We start from the raw sequence: 12,545 nt of genomic DNA on the forward strand, positions 1-12,545 counted from the left end.
GTCGTGGATACTCGGAGTGTTTACAAATGACTGTAGACTGTAGAGGCTGCTCTGGACAAAAAAATGGTGTACGTGCAGGGAGGCACTCATTGTATTTATTCTAGTCTCAGAGACTTTGAATTTGATTAGGTCCAAGTTTACCAATGTTTTGGCCAACTCCAGGCGCAGATCTTTAGCAATGTGTGGTGGTGCTTCCTGTCGCAGCTGGGGAACTCCTGTAACTCACCGCTGCATATAATCCATAGTAAAAGGCTTTCTGTTTATCGCCGCGGTGGATGAAAGGCTAGTCAGGTCCGCCTAGATTCAAACCCGTAATGCACAACTTTTACGATGTTTCCGAAATGTAAAGAAAGCTTTGAAGTCATGTAAGCCTGTTTACTGTTTTCAAACAGTGTAAGGGCCGTCACCAGCTGTTTGTGGTGTTGCTTACAATTTAAAAGCAGCGTGTTTTCTTTTCATGGTTGAATCTCATTTCATCATCATCGACAGGATGAAAGGCTGAGCGGAACGGCCCTGACCTGGTTCGCAGTGATTGAGACTTGCAGGTTATAGTAATAGGCTTTCTGTTTATCGCCGCGGTGGATGAAAGGCTAGTCAGGTCCGCCTAGATTCAAACCCGTAATGCACAACTTTCACAATGTTTCCGAAATGTAAAGAAAGCTTTGAAGTCATGTAAGCCTGTTTACTAAAGGCACAGCAGATGTTTTATGTGCGCGGAGGGAAGCCGGATGGGGGCGGGAGAGCCTGGTGGGGGGGCCGGAATGCCAGCGAGGGGAGGAGAAGTGTGGCAGGCAGATGCGCGGAGGGAAGCCGGATGGGGGCGGGGGTTTCTGTGTTTTTGAATGAATGCTGTTTGCGGATTAGGGCGATGCGCGTGCTTGTGTGGTCACGTGACTCACATGCACTTGGAAGAAACCGCAGTGGTTTCACTAGTCGATTGAGCCCTTGAATTTTCGCCTATTACATTCGCAAGCGAATGATAATAGGCGAAACCTAAAAAGGAATCAGGTCATGCAGACAAGCATCCCTGGCCTGCTTCTCGGGCGACGATGTCCAATTGGCCTGCTGACTGGTAAAATACTTTGAAGCCGTAGAAACCAGAATCAACACAAGGAAAGAACAAACGGACAAAGACAGTGCTCCCTCCACACTCCTAGAGCCAAAACATTAAGATTGTATAGAGTCATAACCGGCTAACGAAACTAAACAACGACGGATCACCAAAAGTCACGAGCACACAGGGAAAAGGATGGACTTAGTCCCATAAGGAATGTGGACCCCAAATACGCCCCCGAATGGGAAAGGAGGCAAGGTTCGACAAAAAAAAAACCCTTCTCCGAGGAAATGCAGAAGTTCCCAGTGGCAGACAAATACTTCCTTTTTAACAAATTTTAATCCAATTTCTTTTTTTTTTTTTACTACTATCAAAAATGAAGCCCTTCTCTTAAAATGTTCTTAACTTTTTTTATTGCTGCCGGTTTTTTTGTAATGGTTTTTATTAACTGTACAATAAAGTTACTACTACTACATTCTCAACCAACCAAAGTGGACCGACAACCTGATCATGTACCGTTTGTTACATCGACAACATATTCATACTATGGAAGGGATCACAACAGATGCAATAGACACATTAAATACAGTGGACGAAAGAATTGGATTTACCTCAACGATCAGCAAGAACCAGATTACCTTCTTGGATGTTTAATCACCTAGCAAGACAACCTGTTAGTTACCAGTATTTACAAAAAACCTACAGACCGCAATAACTTACTTCAATATACAAGCTTCATCAACCGCCCTTTAAAAATCATCTACCATATTCACAATTATTACGTTAGTAAAGGATTTCACCTAACAATGACCTGTGTCAAAACAGTTTGTATGTGATGGTGGAAAAGTTCAGACAAAGAGGATATCTGACACCTACCTTACAAGATGTGGTACATAAAGTAGAGAATAAAACACGTGAGAGTTCACTGAAATTCAATTAATTTCAACTACAGCTAACGAGAATGGAGTAGTGTTTATATCCAAATTTTCAACCCGCAGCTACAGGATAAAGCAAACCATACAAAAATATTAGCCAATGTATATTAGCCAATGTTACAAATGGAAACCGACTGTAAGATATTTGAACAGCACCAAGATTTGCATACTAGCGCACTAGCAATTCCTAACAAAATTCTCAATAAAAAAATGTCAAAAAAACTGAAAATACAGAGGAACACTGTGTATGAATTGTGGAAGTTGCAATTTTATCATTAAGGCACTCTTTACCTCATCCTATTCGAGGAACCACCGTTAAACTTAAATTCACTGCAACATGCAACACTAGTAACGTCAAAATGCCCTTATGGAAAGGTTTACGTGGGAAAAACAGAGAGGAAAATTAAGATACGTTTAAATTAACATAAAAGCAATATTTGTACAAAAAAACAAAAATCAACAGTAGCTACACATTTTAACAGTAACAAACGTAATGTCAGACAACTCAGGTTTATGATACTCGAGCAGGTACCTATTGTAACTGGTAGAGACAATACGCGTTTCTTACTCCGAAGGGAAATATTTTGGATTAACCACTTTGATACAGTAAGCCCAAAAGGTCTCAATGAACGTATGGACATTAATTGTTTTCTGTAGGATTAGATACCAGTTTACTAAGAAATAACCGACAGATGTGATTTAACGTGCTGTCAAACGATGTATCCTTTTTTCAAGTCATGTGTACACGTTCAAGATTGTGGTAGTAGTTTCTTTACTTTACCATCCAGTTAGAGTGTGTCATGGCACCATTGTAACCTGTTTCTTACTTATCACATTTATGGCGAGTTTGAACACTTAGCGCAACAATTATTTTGGAATTAACATTTCTTCCCTACTATGTTTAACATTAGGGGTATCACATTATACATCCAAGCCGTTTCTGTGGTTTGTCACTTTCATTTATGTTTTTTCACAAATATATATTTGTTCACGAAGTTTGGCAATTTGCTTTGGTATTACGTAACCCTACACAGACGAGTAGGCATCACGTGGGAGAGCCTTTCCGGGTTAAGTGGCGATTCTTATTCCGGATCGCACTAGACGCAAACACAAATCATCCGCAGTCTACCTTGGGATACACGTCCGGATTTAATCTTTATCATCACGAGTGTGAGTTCGCTTCTTTCACACACCGTATAAATACAATAGTCTCGGATAATGGCACTACTAAATTGTGCAATTTCTTTACCCTTCAGGCTTAATAAACTACAGGATTAAACCTCATGCATTATTAAAGTAAGTCACTCTCATCGAGAGTGTCCGTTAATGCACGGTAGCATGGTCACCATCACTTTTAACTTTTTAAATCACTGGGTCAATGTATAATTGTTGAAAGTAAACTCGAAAGCGGTGGGTGCACAGCCTATTGGTTTGGTTTGATTTGATTTGAAGCCGTTTGACAAGTTTGGGTGCTCCTTTAAAGTGACGTGTCCGTCCCTGCAGGTCGATATGAAATTCAACTTGTGTAGTGCTACCAGCGATTTGGGAGCCTCCTTCTGTAGGGCACACCTTTGGTTCCAATGATTGGACTCCACTCGATTGTATATGAATTCATTTATTACTTCATAATGAATTTATTAGAAGATGTTTTCATCTTTATGTCGTTTTTGTATTATATTCCCCACTTGATTGTAACAAATTCAAATTGCTTTTCATTTTATATGTAGCTCCAATGCATTTCGGGCATATTTGCCCTTCTTCCGGGAGCTCTGTAAACACAAGGATATAACATAGGTGTATAACATGGGTGCATGGTATCAAAACATCATACAATATGTGCATTGGTTCTAAACTGCTGAGGTGTGTATCGTATCTATATGTGGCCAAACACCCGTTCTGTGAAAAACCTTAACCCAAAGGGTTCAGTATACGGGAAAAACGCTTACGTGTTTCTAGGTCGTTTTGTGCACGAAGGTGCGCAATCTGAAAAAAATGACACGTGTGAATGACTGCATCAGTTTGCAGTACGATTATGGCGGAACGCGTTTAAAAAACAGCGTCTTGCCGACTTACTTGAAAATTTCGAAGTGTTCTCTTAGGCGTGGATTCCGTAATTCGCCATTACCGCGACTGAATTCGTTAGTGTGATGGGACTCGCCCCTTAATAAACATCGATGACGGGCTGAAAACACGAGTGTGGTGTGAAGCTAAACAACGGACTATGTGTGATGGCTGGCGCTTAAAATAAATGACGGACTAAAATCGGGTGTGTGTAGTGAAGCTAAATGACGAACTGTGTCAGGACATGGGATATGTGAATGTGTAGGTTACTATAATCAAGTGTGTGTGTAGTAAAGGCTAACGACGAATTGTATTTAGATATATAGAACAATGACAATTGTAGGAAATGTAAGTTACCCACATGCATTAATTTACAGATGCATCATAATCCAAATAGGTATAAACAATTACAAGTAGCAAGCAAATTCCATCCTATCATTCAGACCGAATGGCTTCATTGAATCAAGTCTATCAATCCAATTGTTTTCCCTTTGTAACATAAATTTGGTATTGTCTCTTCCTTCTTTGTTATAATCTCCAAGATTATGAACCTCAATTGAGAAATGTGGTGTTGGTGATCATTGAAATGTACGGCAATCGATGATTTAATGTTTTTTGTTCTTATATTGGATTTGTGCTCATTGATCCGAATTTTGATCTTCCTTTCGGTCTTGCCAACATATACCTGGCCACATGGGCATTTGATCATATAAATAACGTTCATGGTATCGCAAGTTGCGTTGACTTTTAGCTTGATGTTAAATCCTTTCATTGGATGGGTAATCGTGTTTCCTTTCATCACATTGTTGAAAGTAACATCACCACTTGGTGTTATGTAGCGACTTTATTCCGGCACGACATCCCGAGGTTTTTTGCACCTCTTCTATTGTATCCGTTTTTCCCTATTTCAAGTAACGTTCAATGCAACAGGTAAGCATATACTTGATTGAGTCTAGTTTTCGGCAAGTAGAAATCAGGCAAACACCTTGCATGGGTTAAGCATGGTCACAACATCATATAATTTTTGATAACTCTGACTAATTAACCCTTTGTGTACACTCACAGATATAAAAAGAGTTTCTTCTATTATTGTAGGAGCATGCCCTGATGAAGGAAGTGGCCTGAAATGCATTTGGCACAGTTTTAATTATAAACCATCATGTATGTCATCAAATAACCAGAATGGATTTTATGAGATGGACATATCATCTATGAAAAAGAAAAACTAAACAAAATAAAAAAATTCACTGGCGAATTTGAATAAATTGGACAAAGAAGTTTTTATGAGTGCGGTTTGAAGACACTCCCTAACATTTAGGGAAGTGCCACTAGAATCTCATTAGTCACCTCATACTCGGGAGGAAATACCAACCTGCATTAACTACCAGGATCACACAATTAAATTGTTTTAAAACAGAGTGCGCTGGTCTCACCAAGAGGCCATATTGTGAGTCCAACCCTGGTCTCAGGTTCTTATTCTTGTGGTGGGAAGAGTGCGATATGAGCAGAGTAAGCAACATTGCTCAAGCATGTGGGTCAGTCCAGGCCTGATTGGAGCTTCTTGTTATTGTGAGGTGAGAGGTTGTCATAAGAACAAAGCCCTTGGCTAGCCCAGTTGGTAGTATGGCCATTCCAGCCCTGGAGCTTGTTATAATTCTGTTGGAGAGGAGGCCTTAAGTTGCTCAAGAGGTGACATTTGTGTTGGAATAAGGCTCAGAGTGTCACATAGCACCAAGGACTGTAATATGGGCGATCCCCAGTAGCTGCCTATTGTGCACTTCAAATGATTTGTAACACAGCAAGTATTACTTTTTAACCGGAACACTTTGTATGCTGAGTCTTGTCGTTTTCTCTTTCCTATCATACAATATGGGCATACAAATCCCAGCATGCGTATTAAACCTGGTTAAAACAAAACAGAACTTGTGACCATGTAGGCATATTCTTTCCTGAAGGCGATTGCAGTCTGTTTTCACACTACCCTACTGGAGTTTATAAAGCTGCAGGACACGTCTGACCTTGATAACAATAGGCTTGTATGAAAATGCACTGGTTATTGCAATCATTTACGATGTCTGTGGCCGTAACCAGATAGAAAAGGCAGACTCAAGGGGAATAGTGGCTTGTGTTTTTATAATGCTACAGGGACCCAACCTGCGACAGAAAACACTGAGAATATACAAGTATTACTCACAGTATAAGACTGGCTGCCAGAGAATGTGCAGCGATTGTGGTTTGAAAATATATATTTTTAGTAATACGCTATCAGACTGTAACTAACGCAAACCTTTTATTAAGAGGCACTCTTGAACTCTGCTGGTAACAAACCCTTACATTACCTCTCAAAAAGAATAAATATTTGTCACCACCATGAAGGTTCAAGTGACTCCCATCAGTCCATTACCAGATTTTACAGTACAATCAGCTTACAAAGGTGCAGTAGGATAGTGGCCTTTCATTTCAAGTGCTTTGCAGCAGTTACAAAATCTTTTTAGAGATTCTTTTTGCTCAAAAGGCAGTCATTTCTGATATTTATCTATTTCCATAGACTTCATTGCTTGGTTTTACTCGCGAAAAAGTGTCAGTCTATGTGGCACACTTTTGGTCATTGAATGCTCCTCATAGGTGTGCTGCAACCATGGAAATGTCACACATAAACAGTCTGAAAACTTGGCAGCTATGAATCAAGCAGCTGAGATCATGATAAGCGTTGGGGCCTCTCACATCCTGTTGTCTGGTCCCACATGGGACTGTCTAGGCTAGTGCCCGTCCATTTCTGGTGCTTTGCAGCAGTTTTAAGATATTCTGAGAGATTCTCGTTGCTCAAATGGGTGTAATTTCTGATATTTATATGGTCCCTAATCTTTACTGTTTGATTCTGCTCACAAGAAAGTGTCTTTGATAGTTGTTAAATGGGACTCATAATTACACTGAAATCATGAAAATGTCACACATATTCAATATGAAACCTTGGCAGCTATGGAAGGTGTTGCTACCTTTCACTATTGGACCAGTGGTATAGCAATGATCGGCGTGGACTTGGCGTTGCTTCCTCAGGCCTAGTGAAAATTGTCTGGGGAAGGGGAATTGCCAGCTCCAGCAGCAAGTATACCAAAGCCAATACCAAAGCTGCATCGCATAGTAAGTGTACCCGCTTACACAACTTTGTGACTTTTATTTGTGCTGGATGACTTCTAATAGAAAGGTACATCTCCCTGGGAACACTGTAGGCCAGACCGAAGGTGCCTGTGCGAGGAGGCATTATCTCGGTTGCAATGGGGCCGGGAGACTACTTACTGTTCAAGGCACAAGAGATGTGAAAACTGGCCATTTTTGTCTGGCACCCTAAAGCTTGTGTATTGATGTTTGATAATGACACTCAATAATTGGTAATGGTAGCTTCTATGAGTACACCCCTAACGTGCTGCCTGCTGCCCATACAGATTTCTCTTGACAGCCCCAGGACCTATAATTTACAGAGCAGTGGCGTAGATCGTGTCAGAGTAGAGTGAAGTGGCGTAGAGTGGAGTGGTGCAGGTTAGCGTGCAGCTGCATAGAGTGGCATAGCGTGCAATGGCCTAGAGTAAAGTTGTGCAGAGTGCAGTAGTGCAGTGTAGATTTGAGCGGCATACAGTGGATTGGTGTAGAGTGCAGGGGAAAAGAGGGGAGTGTTACAGAGTAAAGTTCATTGTCGTAGAGTGTATTGTCATAGAGTGCAGTGGTGTAGAGCGCAGTGTTGTAGAGTGCCATAGAGTACAGTGGCATAGTAAGTTATGCCAAGTAGATTGGTGTGGACTAGACAGGAGTGGTGTAGAGTAGAATGGCGAAGAGTGTATTGATAGAGTGGTACAGGGTAGAGCAGAGAGGCGTAGAGTGCAGTGGTGCGGAGTGTAGTGGAGTGGTAAATAGGAGTGGTGGGAGTAGAGTGCAGTGGTGTGGAGTGGTGCAGAGTAGAGTGGTGTAGAGTGGAGGATTCATGGTGTCGTAGCACACTGCCATTACAGACAACACATTCCATTTTCAATTGAAATGGCCATTATATTTGCACATACATTCAGTTTTACTAATAAAACTATATAGCGCACAGACGAAAGTGTGTGGAAACGAATTCGCCTAGTTTAATTATTGGTTTTGATCATCATTAAGTATTTGCTTCCAACACTACAGAAATAAAAAAATATACTTTATATGTGTAGTTAATTCTGATATATTCCATAATACCGACACAGTTAATTTAAATTTTTGTGCTAGAAAAAACTCTTTCCTACCTCCAGTATCCAGCAACATTGTCACATAAAACATATCACTTTAAATCAGAGAAAGAAAAGAAAACTAGCACCCTCGTAAGACTGCGCCTGACAATTGACCCTGGTCTTTAAATGCACAGCAATTGTGACGAGATAAGAACAAGATTTACAGGCCTGTTTCCAGAAAGGGGGCACTCTGAAGGGTACTGTAAATAAGGCTTGGGTAATGGAGTTACAAACCCAAGCTTGACAGTCGAAAACAAATGAAGCCAGCAACTGGAAAAGCAAGACAATGTGAATTACAAACCACAAAGCCAATGGCAAGCAACGGGCTGAATGCATTCATAGGTCAGCTTTCTGAATGTCCTCAACATATCGATAGCAAAGCAGGCAGGTGAGCGGTCTGGTAGGCTGCGATCTAAAAGGAACAGGGGTTCCAAAACAGAGCCATGGGGATCAGCGTAGCAGAGAAGAAATAAGCCAGTGTTGTGCTTTGACTACCAGTAAAATCAGGAAAAAAAACAAAATGCAAGGCCGTAGATATCCAGTTTGAGAGAAGAAAGCAAGCTAAAGTAATCAACAGACTCATAAGCAACCAAGTAAATAAAAAATAATGAGAAAAGACAGTTTATTTTGCTAAGCAAAGGTAAGAGAATTAATGAATGAAAACAGCAGTTTCAATGGAGTGGGCAGCATAACGCCAAGACTGTAGTAGGAAGAGAAGAGAATTATACTCTAGAAAGGAAGTGCTGGGACCAGAATGTTCCCTGCATCGTGAATGTTCCCTGCATCATAAATGGGCTCGTTACCCTGCCACAGGTGACCAAAAGCATGTGTATCAGGTATTCTCCGTTTTATTTAAGCCCGGTTGTCACGCTAATCTAAGCGTCTGAACAGAGGCCTAGGCCTGAACCGGACTACTTTTTCCCTGCGTCACAGGGAGAGCGGTCTACTGGTCTAGTTGAGTAAAGTCTGGCTGTTATGTATATGCTCAGAATTTTGCACTGGCTCCCTGCGGACATGTTGAATGCATGCACATGTATAGCGCATGCAATACATTAATGCTAATAAGTTGCATGCGAGGCTGGGCCTGAATAATGGAGACAAGTAGTGTGCCTTTTGGATGCCTACGACCTGGCAGCTCACAAGTTTTAGAGAGAGGACTCTTCTCCCAAGTAGCGAAAATGTACTGCCTGCATTTTTGCAGGTGGAGGGAAGTGAACCAGAAGCTAAAGTGAGGAGGATGGTAACAGGGCTATGGTCAGAAATTCAATAATATATTTTGCTAGCATGGCGCTGTTGATTAGTCTCACAGAGCACTGCCATTTGATAGATGGTATGGGTTGGGGGGGGGCTGCAGTTTCTGTTCAGAGGTAACGAAGATTCTATGTCAGGCCTGCCCCATTTGTCTGTCCCCAATTACACCTTCAGTTGGGCCGAGGACAGCCACATGCAGAAACCTCACACCTCGTTGAGCCTCTCTTGTGGGTGCTCAGGTGGAGACAGTCTCTGTACTACCTGCTGTGAGAAGAATCTCTCTTCACAAAAGCTGTTTCTGATGGCAGCCAGAGAAGGACAACTGAAAGAAGAACACCAAAAAAAACTGTATCTACAATTTGAGACAGTGGATCCACATCCCCTGACTAGAGGTTCTGCCCAAGGCCAAGGAGAGCTCTGCAGAGTACTTAAAGTACTGCTGGAAGCCAGGGCCGGACTGGGAACAGAAACCGGCCCTGGCAAACTGCTCAGCCGCCAACCCCCCCCCCCTTCCCAGGGTGAAGGGGAGTGAAGCTGAGCAGTTTGCAAGGGTCGGTTTCAGCCGATTTTGTTACAGGGGGCCGATATTGCCGACCCTCGGTAACAAAAACGACCCCCCAAGGGCCCAAACCCGTCCCCCACCCTAGCGGTCTACCGGGGAAACACTCGGTGCCCGCTACGGCCAGTCCGGCCCTGCTGGCAGCCATGGTTGGAGTGTACCTGGAAGACATCTCCCAAAAGGTAAGAGGAGACCACTTTCACACGGAGGAGCTGTGGATCTGCCCGAAGCAAAAAGAAGCATATTTTCCTGTTAAAAGAGGGACTGTGGATGGACGGAGAATATAGACTCGGACATGTGTAAAGGCAATGTACCCGATGTTTACCATTTTATATTTTCAGTGTAGATTGTATGTCTATTCTGCGTGTCAACTGCTGTAAAAGCAAATTCAGATGTGCCTCTGCTCGGTACTAGCTCAACAAAATGTTATCTTGATTTCCCAGATACTACAAAGGTCACCAGGTCAACTGTGAGCTGCCCCAGGTCAAAACCTAGTCAGTTCATAGAAAAACTTGTCTTCCTCAACCTGTGGCCATAAAATCTGACAAGAACACAGAATCGCCAGAAATAAAGCATCCTTGCAGCCAGAAACAGCTAGTTGGCATGAAAAGAGCATAAAAACAACAGACTCTGAGAATAAACTTCTGCAACTTACGCAGATATGTTCGGATTTCCCAACAAGGATTGCTGTTTAGCTTGGAAATAGAGACAAACCTATCAAATGCTTAAGGGCCTGGGAAGCTAAGGAGGTCTCCTGGACATGGTTATAAAGCGGTTTGTGCACAGGGGGAATGCTCGATACTTGCTTCTGTAGCTGTGATGCTCTCAATAAACCTGATCTGGATATTTTGAACCTCTAAAACCGTTTGTCTTCCTTCAGGAAGCTGTGTCTACCGTGCTTCACATTATCGCAAGGCACTGACTTAGTGTTTGTAGGACTTGGCCTTTTTCACTAAAGTTCCCTAAACGTTTCGCTTTCCCCTTAGGCCGTTGTCCTGACATAGAATAGCCAATTTAGATGCTCTGTGTACCTTTCCACTGCTGATCAGTGTCAAACTACCAGAGTTCCCTGTTTAAAATGTAATGGTGATTGGTTGGCGATGATTGGTATGTTTGCCTTACTAGTAAAAGTCTCTTGTGATGTGCACTGTGTGTGCAAGGGCTAGTAATGCAAGGGCGCGCTGAGAAGGGAACTCAGGCCTTCAGTGTAGAGCATGCGCGCAGCATGCTAAGTTAGCATGTTGTCCTGACAAGTGCAACCTTTTGTCAGGCCTGACTTTCCCTTTTACATACACATTGGGCACCCCTGTGTTAGGTCCCAGGTAACCCCTGGGCATGGTGCAGTGTAAGTAAAAGGCAGAACATATACTGAGGTGTGTGCTAAGTTCCGACAGTGAAAAACTCTACATTTCGTTTTACACTGCTGAAAGGCCATCCTGCCCATAGGACAGAATGGGGAAGGCTGGATGTTGTGTTTGTTAGCCTAGTTTTCTGTCCGTTTATAATGAAGAGGTGAAGTTTACTATGTATGAACTCACAGTGTCATAACATCATTCTGTGAAGGTGGTTTTGTCCCTGTGTGCTCTTTTAGAAAGTGGCTGAGTTTTGTGCTCAGAGCATTTCTGTGTGTCTCTGAAATGTGGATTGTCTGTCTGAAACTGAAAGGTGAGAGGAGCTGGGAGAGGTCTTGACCCAGGGAGGGGTTGAGATGGCACCAGGCTGCCCTGCATCTGGAGAGTAGGGGAGGAGAAGCCCAGGAGGTGAAAATGCCTGGGCTGATGCTATAAACCAATTGACCCATCTCCTGCTGAGTGATTAAGGATCCAGACCCCCAGTATCAAAAGGAGAGAGGTGACACTGGGAGGGAGACACCCAGAACTGATTTAGGAAGGGGTCAGTGACCCCTGAGCACTTACAAACTTCAAAGACATTAAGAGGTAGAACTAGGAGAGTTGAAACCCCTGAAAGTGGGAATGAAACAGATATGGATTGAGACTGTTTGTAAAGGCTTGGACCCATTCTGTGGTCAAGAGGAACATCTGCTAAAGAAGGAGCAACTGAAGAGACTGCTGTGGACAGACCAATCCTTGCTTCATGATCTGGGGCTGGTCTGCAGTTTAGTTTGCTGTTCTAACTGAGGGAGAGGCTGTTGGGACTGTGCTTGGAGGTGCTGGGTCCCCCTGCTTGAAGAAGTCTGTGCTTTGTGCTGTGTCTTGCAACCCCCAATGGCCTGAGGTGAGCTGGCTCTCTGTTTGGAAATACAGGATCGTAAAAGTTTCTGGAGAAGTCTCAAGCAACTTGGTGTGCACATGCTTTTGCAGCTTGAGACCCTCAGAAGCTGTGCCGTGTGATCATGGACACGCAGGAGTAAGCTAAGTCTCGGAGGCGCTGGGTGCATGTTGAACTGCAGGCCAAGGCATTAGTGAGGAGCG

At 42.8% G+C, this 12,545-nt stretch overlaps 1 protein-coding gene across 1 annotated transcript in view; it reads right to left on the reverse strand.

Moving 5' to 3' along the window:
* SHPRH (SNF2 histone linker PHD RING helicase) overlaps positions 1-12,545 on the reverse strand; it is an 884,400-nt gene that overhangs the window by 858,438 nt on the left and 13,417 nt on the right. The gene's annotated exons all lie outside the window — the stretch shown is intronic.

This window comes from Lissotriton helveticus, chromosome 6, assembly GCF_964261635.1.
Source record: "Lissotriton helveticus chromosome 6, aLisHel1.1, whole genome shotgun sequence".
Lineage (NCBI taxonomy): Eukaryota > Metazoa > Chordata > Amphibia > Caudata > Salamandridae > Lissotriton > Lissotriton helveticus.